Source organism: Rhagoletis zephyria, unplaced genomic scaffold (assembly GCF_001687245.7).
Source record: "Rhagoletis zephyria isolate East Lansing unplaced genomic scaffold, Rhagoletis_zephyria_1.1 Rzeph_scaffold_00071, whole genome shotgun sequence".
Taxonomy (NCBI): Eukaryota; Metazoa; Arthropoda; class Insecta; order Diptera; family Tephritidae; genus Rhagoletis; species Rhagoletis zephyria.
Genome location: NW_016157155.1, coordinates 206135 through 228164, shown reverse-complemented (window position 1 = coordinate 228164; position 22030 = coordinate 206135). Strand labels below are relative to the sequence as shown.

The 22030-nt window shown below is 34.5% G+C and overlaps 1 protein-coding gene across 7 annotated transcripts in view; it reads left to right on the top strand.

The window, feature by feature from the left end:
• The window catches only part of C1GalTA (Glycoprotein-N-acetylgalactosamine 3-beta-galactosyltransferase 1), a 347855-nt gene that overhangs the window by 138917 nt on the left and 186908 nt on the right, over positions 1-22030 (top strand). For 2 of the 7 annotated variants that reach the window (XM_017627288.1, XM_017627281.1), the window contains exon 2: positions 328-487. The exons of the other annotated variants lie outside the window; for them this stretch is intronic. The gene's annotated coding sequence lies outside the window, so the exon portion shown is untranslated. The remainder of the gene's footprint in view (positions 1-327; positions 488-22030) is intronic. 7 annotated transcript variants of the gene reach the window in all.

Sequence of the window (22030 nt, the reverse complement as noted above, 5' to 3'; positions counted from 1 at the left end):
CATCATATCATGCGTTGCCAGCTGGCAAATACGCCGTTTGGTCCGCTCATTTATTGTAGGTTTTGGTCCGCTACGTTTATTTATCTTGTAACCTTCAGGACTCTTTAGGAAATTTCTTACAGTATTCCGATGACGATTTATTACAGCAGCAATTACGCCTATTTTTATTCCATCTTCGTTCATGGTCTTAATTTTGATCTGCTCTTCAACTGAAAGTTCGGTACCACGCGGCATTTCGAGCTAAAACGTTAATTTGTTTTTGTATTTATTGTGATAGCGTATTTTTGTATTGTTGCTTACAAACCTTTTTTTTACGATTATACTTAGATCGAGAAGATGTTTGCACTACAGCACTCGGAAAATAAATGAAGCATTTTGCACATATATCTATTTTCTATGAACCTCGCAACCTGTGTCCGCGTTCAATGCTAACGATGCCATAAAAAATGCAGTTATCAACTGAATGTACGTCGAATAGAAACAAAACGTGAGTACAAGATCATGCGTACTCAAACAGAAAAAAGCAGTTATTTTTATTCGAGAAAATCGAAAAACAGTTTCTGCACATATACCCATTTTACTTAGATATTTTGCTGGCCTTTCTATTTGATTTATTTCTAAATTTTATTTATCTATGTATTCATAAATCAACCCAAGCTTTTGTAACGATAGTGAATAAATAAAAAATGTACATATAATTCTTACATACATACTGTGGTCGAAAAAATTTTAGTCGCCCCAAATTTTTACACGCTTTCAGAATAATTTCTATTGTTATTTAATTTTAGTGTTTTTTATAAAAATATAGTTCGTTCTCTAATAAAAACCGTATAAATCCAAGTTTCAAACTTTCTGCAATATTGGAAAATTCAGCAAACTTTCGTAAAAATTTGGAGCTTTTTTAATTTGATTCCCTAGAAAGATTTTGGGTATGCAGTATTGTAGCATACCCAGTTCGAGTATAATAAAGTGTAAGTTTCAAGTTTTCCTTTTAGAATTTTGTTTGGTGTTGGTTGCGGTTTCATATGAATGAAAATATTCTTTATAATTTAAAAATATTAAATTTTTTGGTAGACAAGGACTAATTGATATTGTATTGATATTTATATTTTTACCCTATTAAAATAGAAGGACGAAATTCGAGGATATGGTCGTGTGTATATTAATCTTTAACCTATAATTTTTTCAAAAATAAATACTGCAAATTTGCAAGGATACTAAGGACAAAATTTTACAAGGACATTATGCACCAAACAATTTAATACTTTTCAATTCTTTTTGGAACTAATAAAATATTTGCAGTTTTAATGTCCTCCAAAAAAAATCCTGATGCCAGACAAAAAAAACTAAGAACCCATTTTTACTACATTTGGCTCCTAATTTTGGGAGTATATTTTTTTGTGTGCAAGATTGACTTTTACTCGGTGTAATCCAAGTTATTATTAACATGATTTTGTTGAGTGACTTAAACCATTTTCAAAATAAACATATTCGTTATACCTCTGATTAGTAAAACTTCTCTCAAACTCAACCTCAGTGGTTCTCAACATTTCAATGCAATTACTTTTTGAATCGTTATATCTCGGAAAGGGTGGCTCTTAGGACAAAGAGTATTTAGACATTTTTTATAGATAACTATCTGATATAAAATTTTTGTCTAAACTAATTTTATGATAAACTTACCGTTTTGCTGAAAATCGCGAAACCCCGTTTTTGTGACCTTTGACCCCGAGTAACTTTTTTTCCAGTTATCGGATCGATGAGGACCTTCTAGATTTCATTTATGATGTTTTTTTGAACAATCCTACCAATTTTCAGCTGGGGGGGAATTTTTGTAACTTCACTCCTATTTTTGGTATAATTTGACCGGACTATCTCTATTAAAAAAAATTAGTCACGATGTGAAATTTCATTATTTGTATTACAAGTACCAATTTTAAACACCGCAATCAATGTTTTAAGCAGAAATTAATTTATTTATGGTATTTAGTTTTTTCTTTCGATTATGAAAATCAGCGTCATAATTATTTTATTACTCTCGCTTGAGAGTGTAATTTTGCTATTTGACAGATCTAAAAAATTTTGAGGAATTATGTATTTCATTTTAGAGGTTTTCGATAAAAACAATTTATCACTTTCTTTGATATTTTAATAAAAAATGATTGTGAAAGAAAATATCAGAATTATTGTTGGATATTTGTTGGTAGACAATGGCTACAGCTGACGACGTAAATACAAACAATAACTTTGTAAATTTTTCACATGATAAAGATGACAATGATTTTGAAAATCAAAATAAAAAGCAAAAAGAAGAAAAGTTTGAAGAAAAAGTAGACAGAAGAATAAAAAATATACAATAAATAAATTAATTTCTGTTCGAAATATTAATTGCGGTATTTTTAAACCAGGGGCCGAAAATAATGATTATTTTAAAAATTTCAATGAAAAAATCAAAAGGTTCAAAATATCGTAGAACAATTTCGAGTACATAAATGTGCATGTTTTTTCATGCTCTGTAAGAATCTCTTACGATTTCAAAATGTTTGAGCGGTATCTATAAAAATTATAACAAAGAACTACATTTCGATTTTAAATTAATCGCTCAAAAAAAAAAATTATATTTCGAGCTATATTTTTTTATCAAAAATAAAACTAATTTTTCGAGTGTTATTTTTTTGCTCTGAAGTAATATTTATTTTGTGAGTTGTTTTCTTTTTGATCAAAAATAATCATTATATTATGAGTTTTATATTTTTGATCAGAAATTATTATTAGTTTTTAAGATTTATTTTTTTCATCAAAGATAATGATTATTCTTTGAATTTTATTATTTTTATCGAAAATAAAACTCATTTCTTGAGTTTAGGTGAAGTGAGGCGTTTTGAGTTTTTCGATTTGCCAAAAATAATAAAACTCAAAAGTTAATTTTTATTTCTGAGAGAAAAAAATTACGCTCTAGAAATGAGTTTTATTTGCGATCAAAATAATAAAACTCAAAGAATAATCATTATTTTTGATGAAAAAAATAAAACTAAAAAAGTAATGATTATTTCTGATCAAAAATATAAAACTCATAACAAAATGATTATTTTTGATCAAAAAGAAAACAACTCACAAAATAATTATTACTTCACAGCAAAAAAATAACGCTCGAAAAATGAGTTTTAGTTTTGATAAAAAATATAGCTCGAAATATAATTTTTTTTGGTGCGATTAATTTAAAATCGAAATGTAGTTCTTAGTTATAAGTTTCATAGATATCGCTCAAACATTTTGAAATCGTAAAAGATTCATAAAGAGCATGAAAAAACATGCACATTTATATACTCGAAATTGTTCTACGATATTTTGAACCTTTTGATTTTTTCAATTAAATTTTTTTAAATAATCCTTATTTTCGGTCCCTGGTTTAAAAATACCGCAATTAATATTTCAAACAGAAATTAATTTATCAATGTTATTGTGGCTTATTAACATTTTATATTTAATATTTTTATTGAGCTTTGTACCACGATTGTTTATTAGGAAAAATTGAAAAAGCAACAAATAAACAATCGTGGTACAAAGCTCAATAAAAATATTAAATATAAAATGTTAATAAGCCACAATAATACTGACAAATACATAGTTTAGGAAGAGCCTGCCTGAACCTATACAAAAAAGCAACTAAGCAAATGGATGTATAGAATTGAAAACAACAACCACCCTGTCGAGTTTAAATAGCGGCAAATCAGCTGCACTTGATAGTAGTTGGTTGAATAAGGAAAATGAATTAGCAACAAGAGTTTACGGGATGTACATAGCTCAGTGGTTAACGCTTCTGACTTTGAACATCGATTACGCAGGTTCGTTCCCTGCTGAAGTCTAGAAAAAAGAAATCTGATGAAGAGATGTGGCGATCTCCGAAATAGCTGCTATAACTTCTACCGCTTAGAGTTTGTTGCTTTTTCAATTTTTCCTACAATCGCAGTACAAAGCTCAATAAAAATAAAAAATATTAGAAATTAATTTATTTATTGTATTTTTTTTATTCTTCGGTCTACTTTTTCTTCAAACTTTCCTTCTTTTTGCTTTTTAGTTTGATTTTCAAAATCATTGTCATCTTTATCATGTGAAAAATTTACAAAGTTATTGCTTGTATTTACGTCGACAGCTGTAGCCATTATCCACCAACAAATATCCAACAAGAATTCTGATACTTTCTTTCAAAATCAACCATTTTTTAATTGAAATAAATGATTGTATTTTCTGAGCAATACAATAAAACTCAAAATGTGATCATTATGATAGATCGCAAGTATTAAAATCTCAAAATAATGATTAAAAGTTATTTTTTTTTTATAAAACTCATAGTAGTTACGGTCCCTGTTTTAAACACATCGCGATTACATTTTTTACTAATGACCTCTGATATGAATATTTATTTGAAAAACAAAATGAAGCGAATGATAAAGTAATTCAAAAATAAATTGAGTAGTCCACTTGCAAAGTGCGCTATGTAAATTTTTTTAGATTTTTAGTTTTTGGTGGTTAACGCACCAGTATTTAAAGTAGTATCATGTCCACTAACAATACAGTGCAAAATCCTTATATATTCTGAAAAAATAGCATCAAATGTTAGCTACTCTAGCAAAATTCGCTATAATACTTACTGTATATATATATACACTTTCAAAAGTCGCTATAGTATTTATTTTACGTATTTATACATACAAGTTCAAAAGCCTCCATCTTCTGATGAACTTAGAAAACTGCAAGAAAACGTGGTAGTTTCGGTGCCTAGTGGAAGACGTCCAATCAGCAGACCAATCTTCATGGAAGAGAGAACGCGAAAAGCTTAAAAAAGCTGGCTATATAAAACTTACTGTTTCAAAACTCGCCATATTTAATTTCTATATATTAGGCTCTTATTTATCCAAATTTTCTGACAATAAAAAGAAATATACAATTTGGATGTAACTTGTTGTTGTAGACGTTTTTTTAATTTATGGCTTACTATTATTAAATCACATAACGCTGTTTGCAAGTGGACTACTCAATTCCTCGTATCAAAAAACCCTTATATTAGCATTTTCTAATAATATTTTTCAAGAATTTACCTGATTAAACAATAAATTTTGTGCAAGGATCCAATTAAGAATATCTCCCTTATTTGAGCTAAAAAAGCTTTTAACGGAGTATTATTGACGTCTAAAACTATCACTTGTATTTGGTTTTACTCAATACCGAGCCAACAAGTTTGATTTTGTCGCAAAGTGTATTTAGTTGAGGAATGCGCCAGGGTTGGCACCTCACGAAGCCGTTTGCGTAGCAAAAGACCAGAAAAATCCTAGTAAAAAACAAGTAAGAAAGTCTAATTTCGGGCGGAGCCGAACATTAACTACCCGGCGCAAATGTTAAATATATGATTTTCACCTTTCCGAAAGCTACCGCTACATGGTAAGCCGGGGTGTATAAATTTTGAGTAAATTAGCTTGCTTAAATTTCGAAATATTGAAGTTTCAAGCATATCTCAAATTACCGTTATATGCAAAGACCAGAAAAATCCTAGTAAAAAAACAAGTAAGGAAGTCTAAGTTCGGGCGGAGCCGAACATTAAATACCCGGCGCAAATATTAAATATATGATTTTCACCTTTCCGAAAGCTACCACTACATGGTAAGCCGGTGTGTATAAATTTTGAGTAAATTAGCTTCCTTAAATTTTGAAATATTGAAGTTTCAAGCATTTCTCAAATTACCGTTATATGTAAAGCGGCCGTAATTTTTGTCAGATTTCAATAATTTTCAACGTTTTGCTTTTATGTGGCAGGCACAATAACCACACCGAGTTTGGTACAAATTGTTATAACGGTTACAGAGATACTTTGATGTGATCATAAGTGGGCGGTGCCACGCCCATTTTCCAAAATTTTATCANTTCCTTAAATTTTGAAATATTGAAGTTTCAAGCATTTCTCAAATTACCGTTATATGTAAAGCGGCCGTAATTTTTGTCAGATTTCAATAATTTTCAACGTTTTGCTTTTATGTGGCAGGCACAATAACCACACCGAGTTTGGTACAAATTGTTATAACGGTTACAGAGATACTTTGATGTGATCATAAGTGGGCGGTGCCACGCCCATTTTCCAAAATTTTATCATAGACGTATTTCTTGGTAAATAATTGTTGGAAGCATCAATTTTGAATAAATTAGCTTTAATATTTACTGATTTATCGAATATTTTGTATTTCTCTAAATTACCGTTATATGGGATGTGGCCGTGGTTATTGTCCGATTTTGCAAATTTTCGGCCATTTGGTATGCTATACCAAGGCCAATAACTGTGCCAAGTTTGGAGGAAATTGGTGCAGCGTTTACCAAGATATACACATGTAACCATAAGTGGGCGTGGCTACGCCCATTTTCCAAAAATTTATAATATTCTTATTTTTCGTCTAAAAATTATTGTAAATATCAATTTTGAGTGAATNATATCTATCTCGGTTCGATTTGGCTGTTACAAACAACCGTTATGTGAACAAAATTAATATACCCTTGTGCACAAGTGCGCCCGGGTATAATAAAAAATCGTAGCAGAAGATAAAAATTGGTTCTTATTTTAAATTAATATGCATATTTAATGTTTTAAAATAAAAACATAACATTTAAATTTCAATAACATTTGTACTCTTTTAAGTATTGTATTATATTTGTTTCTTTTACAGTGGCGTTTTCCAAATACCCAACTTATACAACCAAACACTTTTTGCCACTTACGCCAGCACTTTCGTCATAAATAAGTGAAAATTTACTTTATTTCAGAATATCGATACTAATTTGATTTCTACGGAATATTGCAATAAGGCTAACTTAACCTTTTGCCTCTAAGAGGTATCCGGAACGTGTGTGGAGAGCAGGACGCGAGCTCCTTCTTCCTCGCTAACAGAGTACGTGCCATTCGGCAGCTTGATTGCTAGTTTGGTCTCTATCCTATCCTTTGCTGGGGCTTTATGTAGTCTCGCCGCTGCAGGAATGGATGTTATATTCTCGCAGAAGTTCTTTTAGTTAAATTGAGAGGTCACGAAATCACCACAGAGTTTTTGCATGATTGCCTTGATTTGGTTGCCCGACAGCTACCGTTGAAACTACATACATAGTATATATGTATTTATGTTATGTATGTAGGTGAAAACGAAAAAAATTAGAAGGTATGCGCATTGAGTTTCTCAGAAAAAACTCACCTCTTATGTTCTGGGCTAATGCTCATATACGAGTACGCAAGTGTGACACAAAAGAGTACAAGTAACTAAACAAATTTTGCCATGCTTTATCACCTGCATGATGATTAAGTTTTTGTATTAGAAAAATAATGAACACATATGTACAATCATATCGTCACCTGAAATGCAAAAAGATGTAACAACATCGCAACTAAAATGGAAGAACTAAATTTTTTTTAATTTTTTTCATTAAATGATGTGGAATTTGTAAATAATTCGATGAAATTCATCATATCAATCAAAAACTGAATTTTGAATTTTTTATTAGTTACGACTTTTTGAATTTCTGCGACGATGTTTATTACGTCTTTTTGCATTTCAGGGAACGATATGTACCAATCCAATTCGCCAAAAGACTTCGTATCGACGTCGTTTCCAATTCGTTCTGGTGAACAATTTGTTGATATACTAGCAACTGCAAAACTATGCTCAAAATCTTTAAGAAAAACCAAGTAAATGCAAATTAAAATTTTGTGCAATATTTAAAAAAAAAATCAGCAAGCTTTCCTTAAAAACTTTTTAATCTGAATTAAAAGATCAACATAAAGCAGTTTTATAGCTCATTAAATCTTAGTTTAATAAAGTAAAAATTTTGTATGGAAAAAATTAATCCGATTTGACGTCGCTTCGAGTTTAACCAAACGACTACACCAGGCCGATGTCGAATCTAATACAATTCGATGAGAAAAAACGAAGTCGGAACGACGTTGCGTTTTTTATTTTCGACGTCGTTTCGAGTTCACCAGACCGACGTCGCCCTGTGGCAAATTCGGTAATGCTGATTTCATCAAGAAAACTCGTTCGTATATAGTCGATAGGTTTGCAATTTCATTTGGTTGAATACATAATTACTTGTACATAAATTTCGGTTTCCTTTTATTTACACGTTTTCCAAATGCGATTGTTCATACGTTATCAATCGACAACTTAGCCGCAGAGTGTTAAAATTTATCTGACATGACTCCTAACAGCAAAGTGTTCGCATTGCGAATTCAAGTATTTTGTTTGCTAATATTTATGTCATTAGGAACGATTGTTTTAGGCTATCAGCTGATAGTGCGCTGGCAACAACTTTTTCCTTGCGCTGATAAAAGTCAATTACATTATATGTATCTACATATGAATGTGCATTTAGAGTGCTGCATAAATTGTTTTGAAAGGGCAATCAAAACATTTGCTAATTTCGCCAAACTTAATTTCACTACCTCAGAGCTTTCAAATATGTACTGCCAAATACTGTGGAAGGCGGACTGGTACAAATTGTGAATATCAACTTTGCTTCAACAAAACATTGCTGTAATAAAACAGCAATCAATACTGCATTTGCTGCCGAGTGCAACTACTGTACAGTATTGCAACGAGTGCAGTCAAATTCTATATATGCATAGTTGCAGGGTATGTCTATGCTACCTAAACTTAGAAACAACTGACACCAATTATTCTTAAATTTGGATTTTTTGACAGAGAAAAGCTTATTTATATGATACGTATATATGTGTACGGCGTACTAACACAAAATGACTAACATTGAACTTGTAAACTGCTGCCGTTGACTGCACACCAAATAGTTTTACTGCACTCGCTGTACTAACCCCTTATTACAACGCTTTTATCAACTTGCAATGTTGTGTGTCCAGACAGGACTAAAAAGTAGAAAATAAATAATATAAAAAAAAACTTTTTAATATACAACGCTTTTATAAATGGAATAAAAAGTAGAAAATAATATTTCTCAGTCCCATAGAATTTGTTTTGATAACTTTTGATTTTGAAATTTTAGCAAAAGTCATTATAAACAATCTATGAAATTGAAAATGAAAAGCGTGGGGCGCATGTAATACACTTGAATTGATATGAAAAGTAATATATGTATGTATGTATGTATGTGCGTATATGAATAAAGACCGCCTAAAATCGATTTCAAAGTTCTACTTTCGCTGTAGAAATTTTAGGTCTACGTTATGTAGTTTGACTATTGTCAATTAAATCGAATGCTTTGTATTGCATGCGCTCCACGTTTTTCATTTTCAATTTCATAGATTGTTTATAATGACTTTTGCTAAAATTTCAAAATCAAAAGTTATCAAAACAAATTCTATGGGACTGAGAAATATTATTTTCAGTCAGGTAGCTTAATTGGCCCACCTCGCAATAACTTGATTTTGCATATGCATGTAATTAAAGATGGCGTCTTCCGCGGACCGCTAATCCTCTCTTCGTCTACCAGCGTGCCTACTTCTACATCATGATTAAATACTGAAAGATTCGATTGCACCGAAACTGTGTTGCTTCTTTCAAAATTTGCAGTTTTTATACCCCTAAATAACTCATAAATAACATAACTCACGTATATTTCTTAATATTTCATTCAATCTTTCATTTCAAATGCCAAGTTTCCTGAAAATACATTAGAATTTACATAACGAATTTCGCTACTAAATGCCTACTTTGCTTTCTTTAATAGTACCATTTCGCACAAAGGGTTTTCAATCTTTGTCCTTTCTCCCTCCTTCTTAAATGCAACCTTTTGTAAGAGAGTGTCAAAACGCGGCTGTCAATAATTATCTAACCTTTTATCATATATGTAATACTTCTATATTGACAGTTCGTTGAAAGTACATTCGCCAACATGAGAGTGAAGATATAATGTTAGAACGAACCATCCCTCCAATATACCCAGGAATGACGTCCAAAAACAATACAAAATCAGGAGCGGTGCACTATGGCCGAAATAAGCTCTTGCTTGATATTCGAAATCGATAAAGAGACAGCCGCCTCTGGGCAGCAAAAAACGTGCGCCCAACAACGCAAGGAAAGCTTAACGTCGAAAAGCTGTCATCAAAACAGACAGCCAAACAGACACCTGCTCTCTGAGAGCACTCTTCAACAAACCGTTGACGTTTTTTTTTAGCTAAATTATGTTTTGACTGCAGAGAAAAAAGATGCCCCTACAGGACCACGCTGCGATCGAGCGCAACGCGCGCTATGTGGGACCGCTATAAGGATCTGAAGAGGGAAACAAGACGTATTTGCCGCAATAAGAAGAGAGAGGCCGAAATACGTAAGTGCGAAGAGCTTGAAACGCTGGCCGACAGGAAGAAGGCGCGAAAATTTTACCAGAAAGTTAGGCGACTTACGGAAGGTTTCAAGACCAGGGCGTACTCCTGTAAGAACAACAATGGCGACCCAGTTACCGATATTCAGAACGTACTTAAATTATGGAGGGAACACTTTTCCACGCTACTGAATGGTAGCAGCCAAACTGATACGGCTATACATGTAAAATATGAAACTTACGGAATCTGTAGTTCGTATCTTTAGCTTCAGGCGGCTGCACCGCTCGTTTTATACCTGAGCGTTTGTTTGTATCAGCCAAAACGAATCGAGATAGATATAGACCAGAGGCGGGCATTTTTTGATTTTCCAAACACATGTAAGTGGGCTTAAAAATGCTGCTTTCTGCGACGTCGACACATGTATACTATCAGGGCCGTAGCCAGGTTTTTTTCGGGGGGCTTCTGGCAAAATTTTTTTTAATTTCACTTTTATTGCAACATATTTTGATTAAAAGAAAAATACTGATAAAAATAAAATATTTCACACAAACAACAAAAAATATAATCGATAATCGCATGAGGTTGTGCTACTATGATAGCACGGCCGAGTAATCATAGTCAACTTATGTACAGTAGCCGAACAAATTATAGTCGCACCAAATTTTCACACGTTTTAAAATATTATTTTTGCTGTTATTTGATTTTGGTTAGTTTTTTGTAGTTCATTCTTTAAAAACATTTGTATAAATACAAGTTTAAAGCCAGTGTCACACGATTCGGTATTTGCCAAACTTTGGTCCAAATCGTATCCCAATTGTGTGAACACACATAATATTTTTCTTTATTCCAATCACGAAAATTAATTTGTTGACATTTTTCAATAGAACATCGCTGTATTGTACCAATCTTTTGACTACAAAAATCAAAATTGTCCCATTTTTTTACCAATAGCCCATTATAAAAATGTAAAAATCTGTACAAATGAACCAATCGAGTGACACTACCTTAAAAATGTATGCAATTTAAAAAAAATCAACAAATTTTCTTTAAAATTACAAGTTTTTTAATTAAATTCTAAGTATGCACTTTTGTGGCATATTGAATTCTAGTAGAATAAAGTACGAATTTCAGATGGCTAAAAATTTCGATTGATTTTTTAGAATTTTTAAAAAGTTCGAAATTTGCACGAAAATTTGTTGAATTTTTTTTAATATTGCACAAATTTGGAAACTTGAATTTATACGGGTTTTGTTAAAGAATGAACTACATTTTTATTAAAAAAAAATAAAAAAAGTTCAATAACTACAAAAATAATACGTTAAAACTTGGCAAAAAGTTGTTCGGCTATAATTTTTTGACCACTGCACATTAGGTCAAATGATTAATTTTTCTGTGCGAAATTAATAGCAGCTAAAATATTGCACTATTTTAATGTAAAATGATGCCAACCATTAAAAAAATTGTAAAGTCAGTAAATAGAATGTGAACACATGACTTAGCGTAAGACAGCAATGTTTTTTATGTTCAAATGATGAGTATACGTGTTTAAGTAGTACTCGAAAACATTATCCAATTAGCTTGGTTTTGATACAAGTTATTTTCTTACCATACTCAACCCCCTCCCCCTTGAAATGAGCTACGTAATAAAATAAGTATGTTCAGATGTACATAAACGATTTCATCTAGCCATAAATTATGGCAATATCGAAATTCGCAAATTAAAAAAAAATTTACTACATTTCTCGCAGATATGCCTTGAGGAGAGATTCATAAGGCTGTTAGTCTTCATAAAACACTTCATTTTCACTAAAGCTTTCAGTATTCCCCAATTCTCCACCGATATTATTTATACAGTACAGCGATTTTGCTTTACTACTTGAGGAAGGAATCCGAATCTCTATGAAACCAAATAATAGAGGAGCACTTACCACATAGAAAGTGAAATTTTTTACGAATGGTATTTAATTATCTATATAACTACATAAAATGATAGCCGTTTTCGTTGTTCTGCGAGATGAGCAAAATAAATAAAAGCTTGTAAAATTAGGGTTAGTGTAGAGGCAGTGTAGGTAAACGTAATACTTTCTTTGCTAATTGATAATACATAGTTGCATAATTTTTAAGGCACACATTTACCAAAAACCGTTGATAACCTCCTGATAAGAATACAAACGTTTTTGAAACTAATTTATGAAAAGAATGTTCAAAGCTCTATTCATCTTGGAAAAGGCAAAGCATAGATTCTCTCAAAGATTTGCCTTTTTGCGAAGGCTTTTCATCAATAGTCTTTGCGATTGAGGCTGCTAATTTTTTTGCTCCATTTTCACTATTTATTACCATTAAAATGGGATATTTACCACCAATAATGCAAGCAAATTTGACAACCACTTTTGTTGCATAGCGCCACCTGCGGATACTAATAGCGTTTTCTTTTCTCAAAAAAAGTTCTGCCCTTTTAAATGGGAACTCTTGCTTTGCCTTGCCCTGAAACCTGAGAAAATGTTGCGTTCTTTATATGAGAATGAAACAGAAAATATACTACTCCACCACAATTTATTTATAGAACTTAATAGAGCTGAATTATTCACTTGGTCTGTAAGTCTTTAACAATTTCAAAGCAAAACACTTATTTCTGATAGGGAAAATAATTGCATTTTTACAAGATTAAATTAAAAATCAACCATGCAATTTTCACCCTCACGTTTATTTGAGGGCAGAAAAGGCAGCACTTTCGCCGGATCAGAGCGCAACCTGGGCTGAGAAAAGAACATGAAAATGTGAGAGCGCTAACACAAGGCAGAATAAGTGCAGCCTTTTTTTCGAGAAAAGAAAACGCTATAAAATTTAGGCAAATCTATTTTTAGCGAAAAGCAGATTTAGCTTTAACGAAAGTTAGAATCCGGCTGATGGTCGACACAGTTGGCTTTTTGATTTAGAAAAGCACTTCATCAGCAAGAAACGCAATGTTTTCAGATCTAAATATTTTAGCATCCTTTCGAATTGTTTTCCATAATTTTCATCTTTCTTTGATAAATAATTGCAAAAAAGAAGCGTTTTTCCTTTTAAGAGTTTCATGAAACTTTCGCAAATATCAACAGCACCAACTTTTTGAAACATGGTTGACAACCGAAGAAAGCTTATTGTTAAAAATTAGTATGTGAAGTAGAATTTTGGTAAGAAATTCTATTGTTATGAAATTTTTGGAAAGTGGGCATGATCCCACTATCTCAGTAGTCGCTTCACCAATCGTTACCCGTACGAACCTTGCCTACGGTCTAGCTAAGAAATCTGTTAAAAATCTTTGAAATCGGTCAATAACCACGCTCACCTCCCATATAACGGTAATTTACAGAAACACGAAAACTGCGATTAATCTGTAACTACTGAAGGTAATTGACTCAAAAACGATAATTAGAATAACCACTTAGCGCAAAATTGGATTATTATACATTTTTGGATAATGGGCGTGGCGCCGCCCACTGATGACCACAAATGAGTACCTCGGTAACCGATTCATCAATTTCTACCAAACTCGGTGCACTCAATAACCTTTGCACAAGAAAATTATCAAATCGGACTAAAATTACACCCACTTACCGTATAACGGCAAATTTCAGACAGCCGAAAACTCCGATATGTCAATAACTGAGGACACTAATTTACTCCAAGTTAATAGTTACAACAATCTCAGACTTTTAGGAATTGGGCGTGGCACTTATTTCATTAAGTCTAATTCAGCATATTATCGAAAAAGTTTGAAATTACCATGCAAATGTAGTTAAAGAAAGTTGAAAAGACGATATTTGATACCTGCGCCGGGTATATAAAGTTCGGTTTCGCCCGAACTTGTACTTCTTTACTTGTTATGTTTAGTACATGTGCAAGTGGTTTTTGTATAGCCAAAATTGGCCTAATTTTTCTATTTAATTATCCTACAAACCACTTGCACATGCCCTTAACATGAAAATAGCAAAACGAGCGAAATTTTGAAATATCTCGAAAACCGTTCCATTTTCCCAATGTGAGATCATCATATTTGGATTCAGCGGAAAATTCTACATACGAATGATGTATCGAACGCCGCACAAAGGGGTATTTGAACGACGGCCATAAACAAATTTGACAACATTTTGAAGGAAACTTTAAAAAGTTTGTCACATTCGATAGAGAACATTCTTCTTCTACTTCTTTTTTGGCGCTGTAACCGCCTAAGCGATTTTGGCCGAGTTCAGCAAAGCACGCCAGTCGTTTCTCCTCTGTACCAACTGACGCCAATTGGAAACGCCAAGTGAAGCCAAGTCCTTCTCCACCTGATCTTTCCATCGCAGTGGGGGCCTCCCTCTTCCTCTGCTACCACCAGCGGGTTCCGAGTTGAATACTTTCAGAGCTGGAGCGTCGGTGTCCATTCGAACGACATGGCCAAGCCAGCGGAGCCGCTGTATTTTAATTCGCTGCACTATGTCTATGTCGTTGTAAAGCTCATACAGCTCATCGTTCCATCGTCTGCGGTACTCGCCGTCGCCAACGCGTAAAGGACCGTAAATCTTCCGCAAAATCTTTCTCTCAAACACCCCAAGAGCCGCCTCATCGGATGTTGTCATTGTCCATGCTTCTGCGCCATATACCAGCACGGGCATGATGAGTGACTTATAGAGCGTGGTTTTCGTACGTCGAGAGAGGACTTTACTCCTGAATTGCCTACTCAGTCCAAAGTAGCACTTGTTGGCAAGAGTGATTCTACGTTGGATTTCAATGCTGACATTATTATCGGTGTTAATGCTGGTTCCCAAGTAAACGAAATTCTCTACTTTCTCGAAATTGTAACTGTCAACAGTGACGTGGGTGCCAAGGCGCGAATGTGCTGACTGTTTGTTTGATGACAGGAGATACTTCGTCTTGTCCTCGTTTACCACCAGACCCATGCGCTTTGCTTCCCTATCCAACTTGGAAAAGGCAGAACAGACTTCGCGGTTTTTGTTACCGATGATGTCGATGTCATCGGCATAAGCCAGCAATTGCACGCTCTTGTAGTAAATTGTTCCTGAGCGGTTCAGTTCTGCAGCTCTTATTATCTTCTCCAACATCAGATTAAAGAAGTCACATGAAAGGGAGTCGCCCTGTCTGAAACCCCGTTTTGTGGCGAACGGCTCGGAGAGGTCTTTTCCAATTCTGACGGAGCTGGTGGTATTGCTCAACGTCATTTTACACAGCCGTATGAGTTTTGAGGGGATGCCAAATTCAGACATAGCGGCGTATAGGCAACTCCTTTTAGTGCTGTCAAAAGCGGCTTTAAAGTCGACAAATAGGTGGTGAGTGTCGATCCTTTTCTCGCGGGTCTTTTCCAAGATTTGGCGTATTGTGAATACCTGGTCTATGGTGGATTTGCCAGGTCTAAAGCCACACTGATAAGGCCCAATCAGTTCATTGACGGTGGGCTTCAGTCTTTCACACAATACGCTCGATAAGACCTTGTAACCTATGCTTAGAAGGCTGATCCCGCGGTAGTTGGCGCGAATGGCGGGGTCACCTTTCTTGTGGATTGGGCAGAGCACACTTAAATTCCAGTCGTCGGGCATGCGTTCATCTGACCATATTCTGCACAAGAGTTGATGCATGCACCTTATCAACTCCTCGCCGCCGTACTTGAATAGCTCAGCTGGCAGGCTGTCAGCTCCAGCGGCTTTGTTGTTTTTCAGCCGCGTTATTGCTATACGTACCTCGTCATAGTCAGGCGGTGGAACGTCGACTCCGTCATCATCGACTGCGGGCTCGGGTTCTTCTTCTCCACAACTTTCTGTGCTGCTACCATTTAGTAGGGCGGAAAAGTGTTCCCTCCATAATTTAAGTACGCTCTGGACATCAGTTACTAGGTCGCCATTATTGTTCTTACAGGAGTGCGCCCCGGTCTTTAAACCTTCCGTAAGTCGCCTAACTCTCTGGTAAAATTTTCGGGCATTCCTCCTGTCGGCCAGCATTTCAAGCTCTTCGCACTCACGTATTTCTGCCTCTCTCTTCTTGTTGCGGCAAATACGTCTCGCTTCCCTCTTCAGATCCCTATAGCGGTCCCACATAGCGCGCGTTGCGCCCGATCGCAGCGTGGCCCTGTAGGCGGCATCTTTTTTCTCTGCAGCTTCCTGACACTCCTCATCGTACCAGTTGTTCTTTCGGGCTCGCTGAAATCCGACTACTTCTTCGGCGGCGGTACTTAATGAGCGGGAAATGTGGTTCCACTGCTCGCATATGTCGGTTTGTTGAAGAGTGCTCTCTGAGAGCAGGTGTGAGAGTCGAGTAGCGAAAGCGCTGGCTGTCTGTTGCGATTGCAGCTTTTCGATAGAGAACATTGCAAATAATATTTCCCAGTCCCCCTCACTTTTCTAACTTGCACATCGAACGCTCACCGTTGACCGGAAACAGAATACTCTAACACTGCATGTAAATAAATTTTCGCTCTCTAGAAAGATCGCGATGGTTTTAAGTTAATGTTTTGATTTCCGCACTGTATTCTTAAAAGGCAGTGATAGATCCGCATACAGAAGGTAATAATGCATTTAAGTGTTAAATTTTTTTAATAATTTTATTAAACAAAAGTTCAATTTAATTGTAACGAATACAGCGGGTTTCAACGAGTATTTTTTTATTTTTTTTATTTTTGTTGAATATTAAGGAATTTGTTGTATCCCCGGGAGAGATCGCGTTATTATTCTTTTTTCAATTGAAAGCTTAGAAATTTGGCTAATGTAGTGTGAAACGACTGCCCACAGAAAATTGCAGATAAGTGGTATTTCTTAACTTAGAAAATGTATTAAGGAAAAATCTAGAAACGCAACTTGTATATAGTAACACTACTTTAGATCTATTTTAACACTTAAATTAAACAATTAAACTTTTTAGATGAATTTGAGGCCGCTCAACCAGAATATGAATCCATTTAATTAAAAAATAATAATAGTTTTCGAGATATGTATAAGCAAATGTCAGGTTTTCTAGGACCTTTCGGTCCTGTTGCTAGGAATCTGCGGGAATGTAAAGCGAACCCAACTATGTTATGTAATTGGCAATAAACATTTGTTTTCCGTTACATTGGTGCTATATAAGCGATGATTAAAGAAACAAACGTTTAAATTTATATGAATGTCAATTTAAATAAATCTACGATATTTCAGTAAATATTGTATCCAGATTGTTGAAAATTGGTATGTGAAGTAAAATTTTGGAACAAAATAGGATTATTATGCAATTTTTGGAAAATGGGAGTGGCCCCGTCCACTTGTGATGAAATGCTGTATCTCAGTATCCGCTTCACCAATCCGTGCCAAGCTCGGCTTAGGCTATATCTAACATATCTGCTAAAAATCCTTGAAATCGGGCGATAATCACGCCGGCTTCCCATATAACGGTAATTTACAGAAACACGAAAACTGCGATAAATCATTAACTACCGAAACTAATTCACTCAAAATCGATTCTTGCACTTAATAACCTTGAAAAGCAATACGTTGAAAAAACGAAAACTCCGGTATTTAACTAATTTGCTCCAAGTTAATACTTACAACGTTCTCTTAACAATAAATAAGACTGTTATATTACTGTCATTATTACATGTTGTTTTATTACATTGTCTTACCTATACTGTGATACATATTTGAATTATCTAATTCCCTAAATTAAAGTTGAATTTGATTTTTTAAGCCGGTGGGAGCTTGCTTTCAGATAGTCTTTTCAACACCATTTCCATTGATACCCATATTGCAACAATTCATTTAACTAATAGAACAAAACATATTAACAGGTGGCAACTCTGTTAATGTTTTAACCTAGATATAAACCTTCTTTTCGCTGAGACGAACACGTAAATATGCTTACTCCTACTCTCAGACAACGGCAACATGGAGTCTTTCGATGTCAAACGTTAAGCAACTTTATCTTCTTTGTTTTGATGGAATAATTCGACAAATTCGTCAAAAAACGTTTTTTCTATACATTTCGATTTGAAATATTCATAAAAATAATTTTGGCCGAATAAATCGGCCAAATATCACTATGTGCGCCATGGCTATAAGAGTTTTCGAAAATTTGTAAGATAATTAAATAGAAAAATGAGGTAAATTTTAATTATACAAAAACCACTTGCACATGTACTAAACATAAAAATAACAAAACGAGCGGTATAGCCGTCGAAGCCAAAGATTCGAGCTATAGATTCCGTAAGTTTCATATTTATATCTAGCAGGCAACACGTTCATTTCGAAACCTGAATATTGCGAATTTTTAAAATTTCGCAACTTCAAGCAAAGGTTTATTTTGTTAGGAGCAGCGGTCGGACTTTGCTCCAATCGGAGTAGATTTACTCCGATTTCTTTTTTAAATTTATAATCTACTCCCTACTCCGATTGACCTAAAATATGCACCGATTTTTTTACTCACAATGTGATGAACTACCTGTAGTATACACACATATGTATATTAGGGTGGCCCTTAGCTATAGGTGCAATTTCAAAAGGCAGAAATCTCGTGGCCCCAACCCCTATCGGACAAGTTTTTACATGCATTTTGTGTTAACATCTTAACATTTTGGGACCTTCTGGAATATAACCAATAAAACAGTCAGCACCTCTGCAAATTAAGCTACAGCCAAAGGTATGTAAACGTGTTTTCAAATGCACAATTTAATTTAAATTCATTCAAACAAATTTGATTTCAGATTGAAAATACATTTCTCTGCAAATAATTAAAAATTGCTACCATGGTAACGCAAAAAGAAAGCATCTTGTTACTTTTTCGTTTACAACTGGTTCTGAACTATAGAAAATGGGGTGCAAAGCGAACTAGATCTCATATGTCGAATTTAGGACTGGTTCTGAACTATAGAAAAGGTAATGCAGCGGGGGACAATTTCCAATTTCTATGACATCGCTGTGTTAAATTCGCCAGTTGTTTGCATGCAAAAGAGATTTATCGCGAAGTGGTTCTAAATGTACTAGAAGCGCACCAGTTCAAAACTAGAGATTTTCCCCACAGGGAATGTACACTTGTACTCAGAAAATAAAGCCGCTTACATATTTTTTTCAGTATTCATAATATTCTTCATATTATATCTTTATATTTTTTTTATAAAGGTACAGTTTACTCTATTGGCCTTATTAATAAAAAATAAAATTTGTGGGTATGAAGTTTTTTTAATTTGGTATAAAACTGTACTTTTACTTTAAATCTTACTAATATTATAAATGTGAAAGTTTGTATGTTTGGATGTTTGGGAAATCATCACGCGGAAACGACTGAACGGATTTGCTTGAAATTGAAATTTGAAAATTGTACGCAGATAGCTTTTGGGCCAGATTGGTTAATAGGCTATTTTGTTAAGTGTCCACGTGTTAAAAAAGTTTAATTTATTTAATATGCGGGAACGACTGAACGTATTCACATGAAAGTTTGCACACAGATAGCTTATGACCTAGATTGGAAAATAGGCTACTATTTTAGGAGTTGCCACCTATTAGAAAAGTTTAATTAAATTAATACGCGGAAATGACTGAACTAATTTGCATGAAAGTTTGCACACAGATAGCTTATGACCTAGATTGGAAAATAGGCTACTTTTTTAAGGATTTCCACCTGTTTGAAAATGAAATTTTGCTCACAGATGGTTTATGACCTGGATTGAAAAATAGATTACTTCCTTAACCGGTTTCCCGATCAGAACGAAATTTGGTACACTTACTACGGATTTCGCAAGGATGGTAATTATCGTGGAAAATTAAGTTTTGTATAGTTTTATAATTGGAAAGAATTTATTTGAAGGTAAAAAATCGCCAAAAATCGCCAATGGCGATTTCATAAATTTTTACACGCAAATATCAACAGTTTTGCCGGTAAAAATAAATATATGAAGAAAAAAAATATTTTTTGCCTAAAATATTAAATTTTTTAACTTTTTAAATTCATAAAAATCCAAAACGGGAAAAAGGCAAGTCGTATTACGTTCACGCAAAGTCACATAACCTTTAAGCAAAATGAGACATAGATCATGAAAATCGATGGACGCGTTTCGCTTTTATTCACAATTAAGTGAAGGTATCTCATGAAACATAAAATCAATATTCTTGTCAAAATGAGATACCTTCACTTAATTGTGAATAAAAGCGAAACGCGTCCATCGATTTTCATGATCTATGTCTCATTTTGCTTAAAGGTTATGTGACTTTGCGTGAAAGTAATACGACTTGCCTTTTTTCCGTTTTGGATTTTTTATGAATTTAAAAAATAAAAAAATTTAATATTTTAGGCAAAAAATATTTTTTTTCTTCATACATTTATTTTTACCGGCAAAACTGTTGATTATATAGAAAAACGTTATATGAACAGATTGAATTGTAATTTTTAATTTATTTAAATTTGTTTGAGCAAAATCGGACTAGTGGTTCTCGAGTTATGTCAAAAAAAAGACCACCAAAGGTGACAATGTCCCCTATATGATAGTTACTAACTTCAAATTTTGACTGTCGCATAGTGTAATAATAGATTGGCGCTTACCATATGTTAGTGTTTGGCCGAGCTTCTCCTCCGACTTGCGGCGCGCGCCTTGATGTTGTCACACAAAACGGAGGGACCTACAGTTTTACGCCGACTCCGAACGACGATTGTATTTTTATGAGAAGCTGTTTTTCATGGCAGAAATACACTCGGAGGTTTGCCATTGCCTGCCGAGGGACAACCGCTGTTACGAAAAAACCTGTTTCTATATTTGATACACTTTTAGGCTCGTCTGATTTTCTATTTGTGCAAATAAAAACACTTATTTCACCATCGTTGCCCAACGTTTCGCTGAAATTTCCAGCATCATCAGGGGCGACTATGTTTATTAAGTCCCAAAAAGAAATACAAGGAAAAAACAAAAGATGTTGAAATGAATAATATCAGTGAGCATACATGTGTGTGTGACAACAATTATGGATTAATGAAAAAAAACATATACTCACAATAATATTAAACATTTGTTTCAAAACTTAACATTTATACCTATACACATAATCAGTACCACTCTCTATGGTAGTCTTGTCATTACATGGAGTGCAATGTGGTATAGTCGTTGCGCTGGGTATGCAGTTGCAGTTGCATGGCTATACTCAATCCCGACTCTTGCGTCCTCGTTCGCGCACTCTGGGCAACGTGAGCAACCTATGTGCGAGATGCGGTAACCAATCCGAGTGGAGCCTTGGGTCACGGCAGAAAGAGAGGGAGCTTCGGTGGGGCCAATCCGACTTATTCGGTTTAAGGGCTCACTGAAGTCTGCAGCGTCTGTTCACCAGTAGGTGCGGCTGCAAGCGGGTGTCTGCTTGGAGCAAGCGGCTCGCTATATAAACGTGTATTTGAAACCTGCGGGTATAAGCTAGTTTGTTTATAAATTTTGAGCATCGTTTTGCAGTTCGCTGGTATATCGTTTTTCCGGGCTGCAGCGGAGTCGTTTTTGCGAGCCGCCGGCGAGTCGTTTTTGCGACCTGCTGGCGAGTCGTTTTTGCGGCCCGCCGGCGAAGTGTGCTTTTCAGGCAAAACTAGTCGGAAACGACGTAGTTTGGCAAATTGGGAATGCACTAATCGCGCGCTGTGATGTTGATTCAAACTCAACATTTGAAAACACATTTACAAGTATGCTGTAGCTGAGTGTGAAAAGACGCTTGTTACAATTGGTTGCTGACAACAGGGTCCGGG